The sequence below is a fragment of the Engystomops pustulosus genome, chromosome 1, assembly GCF_040894005.1.
Source record: "Engystomops pustulosus chromosome 1, aEngPut4.maternal, whole genome shotgun sequence".
NCBI classification, from domain to species: domain Eukaryota; kingdom Metazoa; phylum Chordata; class Amphibia; order Anura; family Leptodactylidae; genus Engystomops; species Engystomops pustulosus.
Genome location: NC_092411.1, coordinates 248,572,660 through 248,591,619, shown reverse-complemented (window position 1 = coordinate 248,591,619; position 18,960 = coordinate 248,572,660). Strand labels below are relative to the sequence as shown.

The following is an 18,960-nucleotide window of genomic DNA, read 5'->3' as shown; positions in this document are numbered from 1 at the left end:
TTTCTTAAAAGGTGCAGATGCATTGTTTTAATTTTTCTATATATATGTATATATAATATATCATATTAATTTTGAGTAATTTTTTAGAATGATAGATACACAGATATGGGAGACAATGGGTATCACAAAGGTACAACACTTATTTGATAACGGGACATTGATTCCCTTTCAGGAACTTCAAAGTAGATATCCCATGGGGAATAGGTTTGTTTTTCACTATATGCAAATACAGAATGCTTATGTTAAAACTCAAGACAAAACTTGTTTTATTGTTTATTACAATACTATTTTTGATAAGCTTTTATTTAAGTGTGAGGGGAAACTCACTATCTCTAAAATATTTAAAATTTTTAATGTTGAAAATTCACGGAATGTGGTATTTAATGTGGAGAAACACATGGAAAGAGATGCTTCTTTTAATGTTACAATTCACTGGTCAGAAGTATATCGTAACATTGTGTGGTCTTCTTTAAATATGAATCTCAGATTGATACGATTTAATTATGTTCACAGACTTTATTATACACCTTCACTGGGGAATGGGATGGAGTTCTGCCTGTCCCAAGTGTGCCAGGGGGCAAGCCGACTGAGTTGGGGGTGTCCAGCTCTTGAAATTTTTTGTTCAAGGTACATGCCGCGATGGTTGATATCCTGGGTGTTGCTTTGCCGTGCTCTCTCGTGGTTCTAGTGATAAATGACCTTACGAATGAAGAAATGTATAAGATATCAAAATTTCAAAAGATAATGATCTGTAAGCTATCATTGGTTGCAAAAGTACTGATTGCAAGGTCTTGGATGAAGTCTGATTCACCAACTTTCAGGCAATGGACAGCCCTGGTTGAAATTAAGAGCTATGAGGAAAATAGGCTCCCCGTCGTTTGGGAGAAAACATGGGAGATGGGTGGCGGGCAGGGTCAGATTAAAAACTGAACAACAAAACTCTAGTGTCCCCCCCCCCCCCCCGGCAGAGTGGGTAGGTTTTAGGTTATTATTTAAGAGTATTTAGGATATACAGCAAAATGATGTTATAAATGTAAATATGATTGATTAAAAAATATGTGGTATAAATGGGGAACATGAAGAAATAATGTTCTATTACTGGATTGGTTGTTTTCCATGCTATAGTAAGTGAATATTTGCAATATGTGCTGTATTATGTTTTGTGCTCCGGACATACTATTTTGGATATGTAATAGTAATAATTGTTTTATGTGTCTTTTTTGGAACAAACCTACAGAACCTATCTTGTAAGTAACTCGGGGACTGCCTGTATACTATTTTCATATAGCAATAACATCCCATTTTATGGGAATAGAACTTTGTTAGTAGTTTCTGTTGATCCAGTGAGTTATTCTGACAACCATATTAGGAGTCTGGAAGATATTTTTCCCTGCTTTGGGCCAATTGGCATCAGCCTTGCAAGGTTTTTGTCTTCTTCTGGATCAATGCAATATAATGAATAGGTTGGAGTTGATGGACTGAAGTCTTTTTCTAACCTTTTTTACTATGATACCATGCTTGGCTTATCTAATGTGTTTAGATTTTTAATCTAGTTTTATTTGTAATCAATGTTGATTTTAGTATGTACCATCAAAATCAAGCACCTATTCAGTGTGTGGTAATAAGTTAATGTTCTTATATAATGGAATTATGCACCTTGAAAAAATCAAGTATAAAACAAAAATGAATCATTATTCAACTCCTATGGTGGTACCTGCTGGCATAATCACTAAGTGATGATGACATGATCAGTAGTGTCCATACAAAAATATTTAGTGCTGCCCAATGGAAACCTAGGAATAGAAATGTAAACAACTTTAATCACTTTACACATTTTGGCCCAAACACTAGTAGATAGTGCAAAGTAAGACTCCACCGTCTTGCACAGCAGAAGACTAGTCTTGTCTGACTCTTGGTAACCAAATTTTTCTTTAATTTTTTTCTATATATTTAAAAAAATTCAGTAACCTGCAATTTTAACTCTAAGCCTAATAATAGACTGACTATTGCTAATTCTGAAGGGTTCTCCTTTGCAGCAGTCACTTCATTTACCTCACATACAGGATTATAACAAAAGTTAACAACCCCAGATCCTACATCTTATCTATCCTTCCTCCCTACATAGAACCCATCTACAAATAATAATAATAATAATAGTAATAATCATTATATAGTGCTATCAAATTCCATAGAGCTTTACAGATTCTGGGGAACATTTACAAATAAAACAATACATTACAGAGTAATAACAGTCATATGAAACAATAGGAGTGAGGGCCCTGGTCGCAAGAGCTTACAGTCTATGAGGATGAGGGGGTGACACAAGAGCTTACAGTCTATGAGGATGAGGGATCTGAGAAAAGAGCTTACAGTCTATCAGGATAAGGAGGTGACACAAGAGCTTACAGTCTATGAAGATGAGGGGGTGACACAAAAGCTTACAGTCTATGAGGATGAGGGGGTGACACAAGAGCTTACAGTCTATGAGGATGAGGGGGTGACACAAGAGCTTACAGTCTATGAGGATGAGAGGGTGATACAAGAGCTTACAGTCTATGAGGATGAGGGGGTGACACAAGAGCTTACAGTCTATGAGGATGAGGGGGTGACACAAGAGCTTACAGTCTATGAGGATGAGGAGGTGACACAAGAACTTACAGTCTATGAGGATGAGGGGGTGACACAAGAGCTTACAGTCTATGAGGATGAGGGGGTGACACAAGAGCTTACAGTCTATGAGGATGAGGGGGTGACACAAGAGCTTACAGTCTATGAGGATGAGGGGTGACACAAGAGCTTACAGTCTATGAGTATGAGGGGGTGAGAAAAGAGGTATAATGGCTTGTATAATGGTCCAGCCATTTATATAAGGGAATGGATTAAAAATAATTTATAAATAAAAATGCTGCTGCTTGAACCAGCCCTCAGCCGCCATCTTATATACAAAGTCCAAGGTCAGTGGGACTGCAGAGAAGCATTTTCTGGATAACAGACAGGGGGAGTACCCAGAATTGGTCAATAAAGAGTTAAAGTTGCATACAGTTAGCGAGTATCATAGGCTGGTCTAAATAAATGGGTTTTAAGAGCATGTTTGAAGCCTTGTGGGTGGGTTGTTAGACTAATAGACCGGGAAGGGCATTCCAGAGATTTGGTGCAGCCCAGGAGAAGTCCTGGAGTCGTGAGTGGGAGGTTTGAATTAAGGAAGAGATTAATCTAAGATCACTGGTGGATCAAAGAGCGTGGATTGGACAATAGAGTGAGATAAGAGAGTAGATATTGAGTAGAGCAGCCTTATGAAGAGCTTTGTGGATGAGGGTGATTAATTTAAACTGTATTCAGAGGGATACAGGCAGCCAGTGCAGTGACTGGCACAGTTTAGAGAAATACTTGTATTGAGAATGGATTGTAGAGGAGAGAGTTTAGTAAGTGGAAGACCAATTAACAAAGCTCTTCCATAGACCTTATGGAGTCTGCTCCAGTATTTCACAGTTTATGTGACTAAAGCTGCTCACTAAATCCTGTTATTAAAGCAGAGGCAAGATGGCTGCCTCTGTGATCAAGGGCAGAAAACTAAAACATCCACAGATAAATAAAACAGAAAAGGAAAGAAAAAAGCATTTCTTTATCTAGTTTTAACATATAACATCTTAACGACACATGTCTATGTATCACGGATCTATACGCCACAATGTTGTTGTGAAGGATGTATGAAGAGGGCTCAAAGTAAAAATAAAAAAGTTGACAAAAATCCCCTAAAATCACACCCTTTCGCTATAACAGAAATAAAAATAGACAAACAAACATAAACATGTTAGGTATCCTCACTTTCCAAACTGCCCGATCTGTCAAAATATAAAAATAATTATTCAAAACAGTGAAACCTGTAATGGAAAAATAACCTCAAAATGTCCGAATTGCCACTTTTTTTTGCCATTTTGCAACACATAAAACATGTCACAAAATTGCTCATACGGTCCTACAAATCCCCAAAATGCTAGCAATAAAAATATCAGCATATCCCATAAAAAAATTTGAAAAAAACAAAATTAATAAATTTTTCTGACATAAGATAAGTAAAAAAAAAAGTATTAATACATAATCAACCTTATATATAAATGTGGTATCCTCGTAATTGTACTGACCTGAAGTATAAAGGGGAGGTGTCATTTGGAGTGCACAGACATAAAAGCAGAGACAATGTTACAAATGGAATGACCTGCACTGCAACACATTTCCCCTAATGCATAACCAGAAAATAACTAATTTTGTTGACCACATTTTGCTTTTCTTTTTTTCTATATGTTATAAAAATTTCAGTATCCTGCAATTTGCACTCTGGGCCCTTAACCTAATAATAGACTGACAGTTGGTATTTTTTTAAAAAGTATTAAGAAATGTTTCACATGCATTTTTTCGGCAACTTTTACTGCATTTGTTCGTTACATGAGATATTACATAGTGACACTGGAAAGTACAATAGGTTACATAGAAAACAAGCCCTCATACAGCTCTGTACATGGAAAATAAAGAAGTTATGGTTTTTGAAAGTAGGGGGAGCAAAAAATTGAAACACAAAATGGTAAAGGGGCATAAACAATGGATAAGTGTGTACTACACATCAATGGAAATGCTCCGAGTAAGGAAAAGTGGGATGTATTGGAAGCAGAGGGACATAACTTACAAGGTGTCATCCCCTCTCGGTGCTCCCAGCTCCAATGAATCTTCAAAGTTTGCTTTGTCTGGACAGCAAAGGGTAAACAGCTTCTGATGAAGAACAAGTCATGTTGGAAAGTAGTGTGGGGAACTACACATGCTCTGAAGTGTTGCTTTCTGCAGAAATGATTTACTTGTGGAGGATAGGTCACTTCATCAATCTGGACAGTTTCAGCAACAAACAGTTTATAGCATGATTTATGTGATCCTGGCAAATATGTTATTTCAGGCTGTTTACTAATCTAGAGCGAACATAGACTGCCGTGCACAGAAGGCCTGACTGCACGCTGGGCTCTACGCATAGAAGGGACATGTTTCCTTCTTGTTTAGCCAATACTAACAAACGCATGTACAGTAGTAATTACCTATTATCCAGACCGATTCCCAATCTTCTGACGATCCGAGACAAAAACCAACACGGAGACCTGCAGAGATTATAAGTCGCGTTATTATTAGGTGATTGATTCTATATAAACTGTTCTATACATAACTGTATGATAAGTATCATTGCTTTTTACTACTACAAGAAGTTTACTATTAAAATTCCCAACCCCTTAATTTTGTAATTTGAAAGTTGAATATTTTATTCACCAGGCAGCCTAAAAGTGAAGGAAGCATATTGTGTAAGATGCTGCCTACTGGACGTATAGGAGTATGGCACGAAAATATGTATTTTTATACCAATTAATTTAAATGAATAACATAGTATCTGTATATAAATATATCTGATGATGCCTTTGCCTTCTGCATGATAAAATATTAGATGGGATCAGGGACTCAGACAAGTACAAACTAAAGAATACAACAGTAGTATATATTATTAACTGTAAAGTAACTGATAAAAATTGGGTTCTAGCGGTTAGCAGGAAGCATGACAAAAGGACACAAGCTTCAGGGGACAAGGTAAAACCTCTGCTAGCAGCCCAATGCATGCAGATAGGTAATTAGAGTAAAACAGAGAATAGCCTATTTTTGCTTAGTGCCGAGTTTTTATATGCTTCAAAAATGTTTTTGAATCCAGCACATTGTAATAAAATTTCTTAAATCCACCCAATTTAAAACAAGTCAGAACCAATCACTAAATTCTATTTTCTATTTTTACCAGTTTTGAACAATAACACCTATACACATTTTAATACATTAATTTTTAAAAATAAATCAATACGATGTGGAAATTTATTTTTCAGTCCCAAAATCCAGAGGGATTCCTTTTTTCTTACTAGTTTTTACAATTGGCTCCCCTCATGGGGTTAAACAACCTTGCTATCCCAGAGAAGCAGAAGGTGGAAGTATTCCATTCGTGAAATTCAATAAAATGACATGCTGCTTCTGAAACTCCTGTATTCTTATTTTCTATATCGGACAAATGCTCATCAATTCGGGTCTTCAGTTTATTTATAGTGCTACCTATATACTTCACATTGCAACTGTTGCAATTTACAGTTGTACTTTAGGTGTGTAAAGAAGTCAGTGAAAGGTGGTGGAGGAGGTGCCATTGTTTGGGGAATGTTTTCTGCAGCAGGAGTTGGACCTCTCACATATCTACATGGCAGAGTGAATGCAAGTGTAACTACACATGGTTCTTTCTTTGCGTTCTTCACCCAATCAGACAACAATTTTCATGCACGATGTCATATTGAAGAAATGAAATGGCCAACATTGGGTCCTGATCTCAACCCAATGGAAAACTTATTGAAAATCCATAGTGACAAAGGTAGGGCCAAGAAACCCACAATAGTCACAGAACCATGAAGAGACTGGAAGAGAAGTGGTTGAGAATCCCACCATAGCAGTGTGAGAGAAAAGTGATGTTCTGTGGATGCATATGTGCTGAAGTCAGTCAAAGCAAAGGCCTGTGCACTTCCTACTGATTGGTTAATGTTGTAACCTTCAAAAAATGTAATTATAATCTTTCTCTGTTCTCTAATAATAATTATCAAGTTTTTTTTTCAAAATAAAGGTTTTATGTTGATATAGCTAGAAAATTTTGTAGAACACTGTTCTATGCCCCTTACATAAATCCATCAAATGTTGATCCATGGAAATTACATTATTTTTGGAAAAATAAACTGATTGTCTATTATTCTGTAATGTTGATCTCCAGTGAATGTTATAAGTCAGCACAATCATCTTTTCTTTTTCGCCAATACTTCTTTTGGATTTTTTCATGATAAAATGTAGCAAGTATAATTGGTAATTGGCTGGATAACTGTCTTCTGGAACCAAAAATGGAGGCATGCAATAAACCCATTGTTAGAAGTTGGGGATTAACATCTGCTAAAAGAATCACACAGGTGTTTGTGTTCATACAGATTGTAGAAAGTGTCGGAGAAGTGACTCTGCACTTGTTTTACAGTCTGAAAGCCTGGACCTGTCATGAAGGTTATTTTGTGGCAATAGCAATAAGAATTTAGGCATGTCTAAAAGTCGGTGATGAGGTGAATATTCTCACAAAGATGACAAGTTTCCATTCCCTGTAGGAGAAATTGATTGGATCTTGTTACAATATGAATCTTAGGCAAGTTAAGATATAACCTACATCTAATGTCATAGACATGCAATGATTCATTATTTCTATTCAGGTTCTAATATTACCGAAGTCTTATTAAAATATATACATTTGTATTTAATACTTTTAAATATTTAGTAAATATTTGGCTTCAAATGATTGTACAAAGAAGGCAGCACTCACCACGATGCATTTCTTCACTTTATTCCATCCCCCACACAGACCTATAGGCCACGCTTCCCCCACCTGTGAGATGATAGTACAGGGATAACACACAGTACAATGTTAATGTAACCACCAAGGCAAAGGGTTGTGCAAAAAGATCAAAATATGCAATTCAAAAAATGTCATTAGAATACAAATTGCCATTAAAAGCACACATCTTGTAAATGACCCTCAGGATCATACTCGGGTCTGGAAACCTCAAGTTCTCCTACAAGTTCCCAGTTACTAATAGAAAAGCCACTACCGCAGTAATAGGTGTCCAAGATGAATGGTAAGAGCCAGGGCTAGTTTTAGACAAGTGGGGCAAGGGTCGACCCCAGGTATCAGTAGGCCCCTGGGCGACATAGCCTCAGTAAGCCTCATTGCAGTGAACTCACGTGGCAACGTGAAAAATTCTGAAGCTAAAATAGTCTTCTGTTCCAAAAAATATTCCCTAGGTTATTACCTCATACAGCCCCATCATGGTTATTATTAGAGATGAGCGAGCACTAAAATGCTCGGGTGCTCGTTATTTGGTACGAACTTTTCCCGATGCTCGAGTGCTCGTACCGAATAACGAGCCCCATTAAAGTCAATGGGAGACCCGAGCATTTTTTTAAATAAAATAGAACAATAAAAGAACAGTGCATAATAAAATATTACACATGTTTCCAGATGTTTTAATTATTAGAATACATTGAAAAAACACTATTCTTCACTTTCCAGGTGTTCGCGCGTGTCTCCCGCTAAGTTCGGAGATGTTCGGAACACCTGGAATGTGAATAATAGTGTTCTTTCAATGTGTTCTTTCAATGTGTTCTGCACTTAAATGGTCCTGTGTTCACTGTTTTAACTATTCTTCACTTTGCAGATGTTAGCGCGTGTCTTCCGATAATGTCGAAGATGTGTGCGCACATCAGCAATGTGAAGAATAGTGTTATTTGAATGTGTTCTGCACTTAAATGTTCGTGTTTTCACAGTTTTTAATGTTTTTATTCCATTCTTCACATTGCTGATGTGCGCGCACATCTCCGACATTATCGGAAGACACGCGCGAACACCTGCAATGTGAAGAATAGAATAAAAACAGTGAAAACAGTGAACACAGGACCATTTAAGTGCAGAACACATTGAAAGAACAATATTCTTCACATTCCAGATGTTCCGAACATCTCCGAACCTAGCGGGAGGCAAGCGAGAACACCTGCAAAGTGAAGAATAGTGTTTTTTCAATGTATTCTAACAATTAAAACATCTGGAAACATGTGGAATATTTTATTTTGCAATAAAAATACTTTTCTTCACTTTATTTTATTAATTTAATGCTCGATTTCGAGCCGGCGAGATACTTGTCCGAGTAACGAGCCGGTCCGAGTATGCTAATACTCGACCGAGCAGTATACTCGGACGAGTATACTCGCTCATCTCTAGTTATTATATATAAAGCCCCAACGATTCAGTATGTGGGTCCCCAGAAGCTCTGGGCCCTGGCACTTGCCCAGGAAAACGCGCTGCTGGTGCCAGACCGGCATGAGGCCCTGGGAAAAATTTAAAGTGTGGCCCCAATATAAAACTATTTTATGAACATTTACAGTAAGTAAGATGCTCCTTTAGTCCAGCACAATAATAACACTTTGTAGATTACAAACAGTAGTATGGTAAGGAATGTGTAATATGGGACTGTAGGAGACTTGTATAGGAGAGACAGATGATAGGTAGATTGATGATAGAAGATAAATATGAAAGATGGTAGATTTATAGATGCAGAAATATAAAATAGATCATATATCGATAGATATGGGCAAAAAAGGAGAGACAAGGAGGAAGGTGAGGGAAACTTTTTTAATGTGTGACCCTTATACACAATTGTCCTGTACCCCAATCCCATAAGTGTTCATGGATTTACACAGCCATTGATTTCTATGGTTGTTTTCACATTGGCTTGAATTTTCATTGATCTGTAATCCGTGGAAAACAAACTCAATGGATGCACAACTGAAGCTGAGAACCAACACCAATGTGAAAGTGCCCTATGGCAGCATTGGTGTCTTTGTTGGCCAGATCCAAAACCTATGGCATATGGTTCACATAAAAGTAAAAGTAAATCTGTCACATTGCAAATGCGTCCAAGCTCCAGGCAGAAGGTATAGACCAGAAGAAGCTGAACAGATTGATAGTTTTGTAGGAAACAATTCAGCATAACTTAAATGTTATTAGTTTACCCTGTTCTATATCTATTACCCTTATCCTTCTATTGTTATGAGTGTAGTTAAAAGTTTCACTGGATAGTATTTTACAATAGTCTTAGGCAGTAAAGTAAAATTCCGTCGAAGTACGAACAAGGCCAATGAACAAAAGAAATGTAAATAAAATACTTGAGGCCACTATGCTTTACCTTTCAAACTGAGTCATTTGTTCTAGATGCACTTGCAAATTTGCTTGTTTTTAAATGACCTTGGTAGGTAGGTTGCTCCATACATCTTGGAGAACTAACCACTGTTTTTGGAGGACATTTGCAGGGAAGTTGTTCCATACATCTTGGAGAATTGATCTCAGAGCTTCTGTGGATGCAGGCTTGTGTCTGTTCATGTAATCCCAGACACACTTGACAATTTCATCACCTTCAGGACTCTGCGGCCCATAAGTGTGCCAGCTGTGATGATGCCCCGTAATGCCCCGTACCCTTGCATCAAACGGATTTATCAGGAGGCTCCGGCCTCCTGATAAATTCGCTGGGTAGCAGCGTTGCTCCATTGGAGCACTTCTACCCCAGGTCTGATGCCAAGAACACCCTGAGCTGGACCACTGATACCCTGGGCAGCCCCCTTTCACATCTCTCCACACTCAATTGGCGTGGAAGTGGTGAAAGTAGGGGAATAGGTGCAATTCCTGGACGCATGCTGAGAGCCTATTTTTAAGCCAGAAAACTGGTGCACAAGCACTGCTATATGTGTCCATTTGCTTTCCTTTACATTGAAGATAGTTTTACATGGGGTACATGTATGGATTGGATTGCCTGTTGAAGATTTTTAACAATTCCTCTTACACTTCTATTTTTAAAGCAATCATCCTCTGCAGCATTTTCTGTACACCAACCTAAAATTTTGCACGGTACTGTGACTGGGACTTTGCACAAATATGCAATGTTTTCCAGGATGGCATAAGGAAACCCATGCCTCTTTTAGCTACCTTGTAAGGCAGCTCCCTTGACATCAAGCATGGCCTTCAGGAAGCCTAATGACATGATGCAAGATTAAAATCAACCAGTATATATCTATTCCAGAAGGAACAGATTCCCAGCTGTAGACCACACTTTTTCAACCTGATTGGGTCTCCCCAGTACAGTGTAGGGAACTGGTTTGGCTGAGTGGATACAGATAACTCACAATCACTGAGAAGGTCTTGCCCCATTATTTATAAGGTCAGAATGAGAAAACATTTCCTATAAATAAGTGACAAGGAATGATGTAAATCTGTTAAACAGGAATGATGTAAAACTGTATATCATCTATTTAACTCACCCTGCTCTATAACATGCTGCTAGCAGATTGTACTGTTCCTTTAAGGCTAGTTCACATTTGTGGCATTAATCTCAGTTTACTCTTGTGTTGAAAGGACAGAATAATAGAATTGATGCTGAATACAAATCCATCTCATGATAACATGATATAATACTATGAGGCTATTTACTAAGGGACCCGCGGATCGCACTATCGTTGGATTTTAGAGCCGCTGTGACAGGCATTTAGAAGGGGATTGTGTCACATGCATGGATTGTGGCGCAATTGCTCTGGCTTTCATGCAACCAAAATTGGGGGGGTGGGCCGTCGGACAATCCGACTGATTCGGACTGAGTGCGGGATTTAATATTCAAATTGTGTCACAACCAATGCACTTACATACACCGGGAAGAAGAAGGGGAACTCCGTCGGACCTGAGCGGGGAAGCAACAGATGCAGGAAATCAGGTGCACGATCTTTGTGAATCGCGGCACAGTCCGTAGACGACGGACAATGCACTTTAGGTGAACTTTGTTGGGTAAGTAAATGTGCCCCTATATGTCCATCGCTCTCCATTTTTGTTGGAATTTTTAGTCTAGGATCGTTGCAGGAAACTGTGCTGAAAGTATCCTCCTTCAGAATTTTGATAATAGATTGTGTAGCACTAATCCAACATGATCACCTATGCTTGTATTTCAATAATTAATTGTGTTATATATAGAAAATAAGTTACATATAATATAAATAACCAGATCAAGTCAGTTTTACCAACTTAGTTGAGTTAATTACTAGTAAAAAGTAATCGACCATGAAAATCCATCCTAAAATAACAGAAGCACTTATTCATAGATCCAAGCTCAGTGATTGTGGTAATCTTCTCATAATTTTTTATCCATGGCACCTTCCTTAAAAAACTAACTTTTAAAATAATGGTAAAGAACCTGAAGGGCTCCTATTGGGTTACTAGAGTCCTTCTGGGTTGCAGATTCACAGGCCTTCCCACTGTCAGGCAGAGGATAGGGGGAAAGTGCTGAGTTGGCAGGGGGGAGAATGAGACAGTTTGTGAAGCTATTGCATGGAGCAGCTCTGGTAACATCCCGGTGGCTCTTCATAGATAACAAATATGACCACAGTCACAGTGCCTAGATCTATGAGTAAGTGTCCCTGGTTTAGTATGCTTGATTTTGATGGTAGATTTCCTTTAAGTTAATAAAAACTCTGTGGAAGAAAATTCTAAATAGGGGCTTCCCTCCTGGAACTAATGCAGTCCATTTCATCTCTTATCTTGAAAGGACAGTGCATGCATCTCTACATAGACTAGTTTAACATTGTATTGTTTTAATTGACCATGAAACAAAGCAAACAAAGATAAAACACATAGTAGGTTTGTAACCACTGTGCCATCTGTCCAGTTTGATTTAAGGCAAAACTCAAATATGTAATCAACCATCCCAGACTTCACTTGAATGAGGACATAAAACCACTACCTCGCCGAGAGAGGGTGACAGCTTGTCCTGGTGGGTCAGGGGATGCTGATACAAAGAACTAGATGTAAGATAAAGAATAGTCAAAGTGGATCTGGGTTTGGAGAAGGCAGCAGTTAGATAAGAAAGAATGGATAAGGGTCAGGCTTTCCAGAAGAGAAAATAGAGTCATGGAGGAAGATAGTTCCTGTACAACAGAGAAGAGAAACATTAACATTTAGGCTCCACCTATTGGAGGAGGTGCCTTTTGTGTGTTGATTGAAAAGTGACCCTTTTTGTATGGGGACTCTGGACCCTTTATTCTAAAGAGAAGTCCTTCATGTGAATCTGGGACAGGAGGACATGAGTCAAAGTTTCCAGGAGCTAACCTGTAGCAGTTCTAGGCCTCTGATCCCTAACAACCCTTTATTTTCAATATTTAGAGAGGGGAGAAGATATTATATGGCACTATCATAAAGCTTGGATTCTTTAAACGGAATGTGTCACCATTTAATATTCAATCCAGAAACAAATAACATTTTTTAATTATTGTAGATTTTCGGTGAACAATTTTCTGTAACTGATCGCAGTGTCTGTCAGCTTTGTAAAGCCCTCAGCAATATGCTGTACAGCAACCTAAAAATGTACCTGCTTTGAACTTCAAATGATACGGAACTGGTCTATCATAACAGAATTGTGTGAGTAATAATTTATAATATTCACCGTCAGATCCAGGATTCAGACTGTTCTTTAAGATAAAAGGCAAGACAAAGATCCCATAATACTTCCTCTATTATTTGACCTCCCTATTGTTACATACACCATACGCAATGTTCCATTCTCTACTGGATCTGAAAACATCTTCAAGCTGCCAATAATGTGACATATTAACAGAATTTTTACACTCAATCAAGAGTCATTTCCCTAAAAAAGCAATCTTCTGACATGATTCAGCTGGAGAAGGTGAAGACATTTATCAAAGCAGATTTACCTTGTACTGGAAAAGACAAGATTGTTTATTCAGATTGTTATGGACTGAGCTTGTGATGGTTGTGTCATAAATGATGTCAGATCTATTTTAGTTTTTTTTTTTCCACTTGACACTTTGTCTTTTGCTACATTGCTTTGTGTTACTAAAATTGAGGAGTTGTACATGGATCTAGTATCTCACTTAATATTCCCATTTTCTATCACCAGGGGCCCATTTTTCACATGTTAAGCACATTTCCCCAGGTTACTTCTAAGAGAGATTTCCATTATTAATTTATGGTAACATGCTTGATCTCTTAAGCTGTTGTAGGATTGAGTCTTAGTACTGAGCTATCATCAAAGGACAAATGGATCGTTGTAACTTTATATTCTGTTGGATTGAAGTTTAACACAACTTTCAATGTGTTGATATCCACTGTTACCTCTGCGGAAGTACTTAAAGAAGTACTTCTTTAGTGTAAATCGAAGCTATGGATCTATTTACTTTGAGATATAAAAGAATTATCACAGTTACCTCCAGTAATAGCTTAAATTGGTTTTCCAGGAAATCTGGAAAAATTCTTAGGGCTATTTTATTGGTTCATATTCAAGGAAGGGATATGTGATTAGTAGTGATGAATGGACCCAGTGAATTGAAAAACAAAAAAGAGTAACACAAGCAATCTATGTTGGGGATTGATGATCCAAAATGTAAGTGCTGTCACACACGGCTGCAACTATTTAAGTGCTGCTGGTGATTCTACCAATGGCATTTAAAGAGTTAATGCCCACTATTGGGACCAGTACTGATCAGGGCCATAAACTCAGAGCCCAACCAGATTTTCAAATGAAGTTTGGGGTTGGGCCTCGGGGCACACGAACACAAAAACTTTGGTACGAACCTGAACTTTGTGGTTCAAGTCCTCTCAACACTAGTGATAAAATACAGTTGCGCCCAAAAGTTTACATACCCATGCAGAATTTTGTCTTTCTTGGCTTTTTTTCAGTGAATATTATGGGTTCTTTGTTTTGCCTGTTATCTTAAAGAACAGTCCAATTCCTGGATTTTACAGTGAATAATTATAAATGATTACTCATGCAATTCTGTTATGTGAGTAATAATTTATAATCATTCACCATCAAATCCAGGAATCGCTCTGTTCTTTTAGATTTTAAGATAAAAGACAAAACAAAGAACCCATAATACTTCCTCTATTATTTGACCTCCCTATTGTAACATTCACCATACACAAAGTTCTATTTTCTACTTGATCTGAAAGTGTTAGGGTTGGGTAACACAGAAGACAGGGGATAGTGTGCCCTGAGCTGGCCCCAAACTCTGTCCCTTCCTATAGCCCCCCCATGCTAAACTGTGGGGCAACTACTTGAAGACTCGAAATACACTGGATAAGTGTGGGAAGGGAAAACACGAACAGACTGACAAAAATAACACACAAAAGAATGGTAAACTAGCCGGAGTCACAGCGAGAGGGTACGTCAAGAGCAAAATCAGTAAGCAAAGAGTCAATGTCAAAAAACTGGCCGAGATCACAACAATTCAGACACAGAGCAAGTCAAACCTAATGCAGCGAGCGAGTGATGAAGGGAATTCAAACACTGGCACAGGTGACTAGTGAGGCTGCAATTTATGCAGCCAGAACCCCACCTCCAGAACCTGATAGGAGCTGGACAACTTCTGGGAATTAACCCCTCATGGTGCAGAATAACCAAGCACAATAGCAGGCACCATGCAGGGGTACAATAAGTCCCAGCAGTTCAGAACACAACTCCTAGACAGCGCGAGGTCTTAGCAGCCGCTGCCCGGCGCGCACGCCAGAGACCGCTGGTAGTGGACGAGAGGTGGAGTTTGCGCGGATACCCGCCAGAGGTCGGAGAACGCTACTAGCACCACCAGAAGTCCCAGCATTCTCCCCAGCGAACCTGACAGAAAGCATCTACACGCTGCCAATAATGTGACAAATTAACATCAATTTTACACTCAATCAAAATGATAACATAAAAACACAGTAGTTTGACAATAAATGGTTTCACCCAACCTAGCCATAAGTCAAAAAAGAGTTAAATGAGTGGAAAAAAAATAAAATAATAATAGCCAAAATTCTGCAGGGGTATGCAAACTTTTGAGCATAACTTTATTAAAGATACTTTTAAGAGCTGGGTAATTCACTAAGTGTAACAGTCCACCGCTAAAAAGTTTTTGAAGCATTTGGCGATTCGGAAACCCACTGCCGATCAACACTGTATGAGGATGGAAGCTCTTTTGTCATATGACTGTTTGTTCTTTGTAATGTAATATTACATTTGTATATGTTCCCTATGATTTGTAAAGCGCTACGGAATTTGATGGGGCTATATAAACAAAGATTATTATTATTATATGTGAATTGAACAGTAGTATGAGAAGCATATTTAAAGCTGGTGTATAGTCTTCATAGAAAAGCACTAGACTCTATCTATACTATCTCTCAATTACACTAACTACTGCTACCTCTCCTCACATTAGATTAGATCAGACATGTTTCATTTATAAATTCATCAGGGATCTGATAAACACATAGAAACAAAATTTCATTCGAGTCTTGGGACCGAGCCAGTGATGGCAAATAAAAAATGAATGTTTTCAAATAATTTTTATTTTAAACAATAGGTAGCAAATGTACCTGGACAGGGGGGGGAAGAAAAGTAGACGGTATTCTACATAGTAATATCATAGTGTAGGCAGTGTTATACCGATTTATATATAAAGGAAGGGTCAATCTATTGACCCTAAAACTTTAAGTTTTATTACCCTGCTCAAGCCCTTGGTTCCTGCAATCCTAGTCTCAGGCACCTGCGTCCAGCCATAAGTGCCAGAGGGTCATGGGATCTTCTTCAGCCAATCTGTGCCTCCTCAGACTACAGGATGTCACTGACCCCTACACTTCCTGCCAGGCACAAGGAGTAAAGATCAGAAGTACTCATGCAACATGGAAGCTGGGACTGAAGCAAAGTCCTGTTCAAGTCCCAGGCAGCTCCTCCTACTTCTATGTCTGACTAGGGACATGACATGGCCACGAAAGTCACATCAGGACATTGCACCCAGCTCTGTTTATGTTATCAGTACATCTATAGTATATCATCTTGCCAAGCCACTTCCAATAACTTTACTAACAATAGCAGTGACATTGAAAATGTGGTGTCCACTGTACAGTTGAGTGTCGATTCATTTTGCAAAATACTTACTTGTTTGGCTATTATCCCACATGATACGCCCAGACTTCTAGAAAGTCAGACAAGGGAGTTGTTTTATTTAAGATAGCAACGGAGGCACATTATTCTATATACTTTACTTTCATTTTCAACCAAAATGTTTTGATTGACCAGCAACTAAACTTAAGTGAATTACTGTCAATGTTGTAGCTTCAAAACTCTTTGGGCCACATTTATCACTTTTGTGCGCCTAAGTGTAGTAGTTGCGCCTAAATTCTGGCGCACTGTTTTGCCAGAATTATCACAAGCTATAACCATCTGTGATAAGTATATTTTCTGCCTCTTATTAATCACTTTACTTTAACACAGTTTAGGCGCAATTTTGGCGCAGTTTAGGCGCAATGTTAGATTCGGGCACTTACATGTCATCCTGCTACAAGCTCCTCTCTGCTTCTCCCACATCCCAGAATGAAGATAACACTCACAGCAGCACCCAGGTGTGTGACACCCAGCACCCAGTGACCTCCTCAGCAGTGGCTTCTCCTGGAGGGGATCCCCCAGTGCTGGTCTCCTGCTGCACCCCTGTAATTCTGCACAATATCCCCCTCAGACACTGTGCAGAATTACATGGGGGACACTTATCTGCAAACTTCTGCAAACTTGTGCAAAGTTCTCTTCTCTCTTACTGTGAGCTCAGGAGTTTGCAGAATATTTTGTAAATAGAAGGTGATGACCTGTAAATAGAGTCTGCAGCTCCTGTCTGCAATGTATCTAATGTATCTATTATATGTTCCAGTGTCTGGCTGAGCTTTGCTGCTAGAAATGAGCTCTTCTGCAAAGGGTCTCAGTGCTTTCTTCTCAGATAATGCCACCTTCAGGCTGGAGTGTTTTTGCGCCCGTTTTTGCGCCTAAATGAAAACGTTGCAAGTGATGAATATCATTAGGCGCAGCAAAACATCCGGATTGGTAAGATAGATGAGGGAAAGCTGCTTATTTTTGCTGCGCGGCTAGTTTGGCGTTTAATCGCAAAAATGGCGCAAAAACGGTGCGCCTGAATGAAAAGGCGCAAAAACAACAGAAAAAACAAGCGATAAATGTGGCCCTTTATTTTTAGATCAAAATAAGTAAACTAAAAAGTTACTCTACTGTCTTACCTAAAAAAAGTTTGTTTAGCCATAGTTGGAGTTACCGTTCATATTCTTTGTGCCTCTTGTTACTTTCAACGTGGATGACTAGAACATTGCTGGTCATCTAAGTTCCTTCTTCTATGTCCCAAAATACTCAAAACAACTTGCGTCTGTTTACAGAACATTTGTCCTATGACCAGCGATCTATAAGAAAATCCCTCACCGATTGAGCGCAGGTGGCTGTTTGTGTAAACTTTACAGATTTAAAAGCTCAGTAAGTATAGCTGAAAAAGGTAACATGGCACAATAAAAACGTCTTCCGTTTATGCTCATCAATTCTATGGGTATTCCATGTCAAATAAACGCTACAACAATTTACCATTAAAGTACACACTGGAAGTGCCAACATTAACACTCCTTATTGTTGGAATGTTGCCAAATCATTTTTCACTGCAATATTTAATGCAATCTAAAATGTCTTCGCTGCTAGACGTGTCAGCGGGTGCTTGCTTTCCTATATTTGGCAAAGCACTGGAATGAAGTGTAGGATTCATTGCCCATAATGCTCTTTCTTTTCCGTCTTTCTCTTTTGTTTTGACCATGATGAATGCTGTCCATTTGCTTAAGTGGGTAGGGCAGTTCTAATTGTCCTACTATACGTTCTGCCTATCATTGACTGACATAGCATTACATCTAAGGCAAACAAATTACACATCATTTTTTCTTTCAATTTACTAAATGTATTACAATTACAGTAAGTGCAATGTGAGGGAGAGAAAGACTCGGATATATAATGGGGGTCATGGCAGTAGTCCAACATTTTCTGTACATTTAATCCCCCATCCTAAAACCTAAGCGAGTTTCATCTGTTATAATTCCTTTCTTTCTTCCCTTTTTCTTCTTAACATAGGTTTGTTTGATAAATGTTCTTCCTTTTCCATTAGGGGTTGTTTCCGTGAGATGACTGAACAATGTTTATTGACAGAGTGAGGTATGCAATACTCTATATGTAACCAACACATAGGTTACAGATGTCATGGGTAGAATTCGGATACAATTGTAGCCATTTATATCTGAAACTGAGATGTAATTGGACAGTTGAGAAAGCAAATTAGGGCAGTAGAGGTTTACACGTTTTGTCAAACCTCATCAAAATGACCTCTCACTAGGTGTAAATAGTAGAGAGATAAGAGGCTGATAATTAATAGATGAGTAATAATATCAATAGATATATTTCTGTTCATTAAAGTTTTTGGAAAGGCCAT

General features: G+C 38.4%; 1 long non-coding RNA gene across 1 annotated transcript; it reads right to left on the bottom strand.

Moving 5' to 3' along the window:
- Positions 1–538: 538 nt before the first annotated feature.
- LOC140108249 (uncharacterized) lies at positions 539–7,464 on the bottom strand. Its single transcript, XR_011851042.1, has 3 exons — positions 7,406–7,464; positions 5,079–5,138; positions 539–699 (listed from the first exon to the last, which is right to left on the bottom strand). It is a non-coding gene; the product is annotated as an uncharacterized lncRNA (long non-coding RNA).
- Between the last annotated feature and the right edge of the window lie 11,496 nt (positions 7,465–18,960).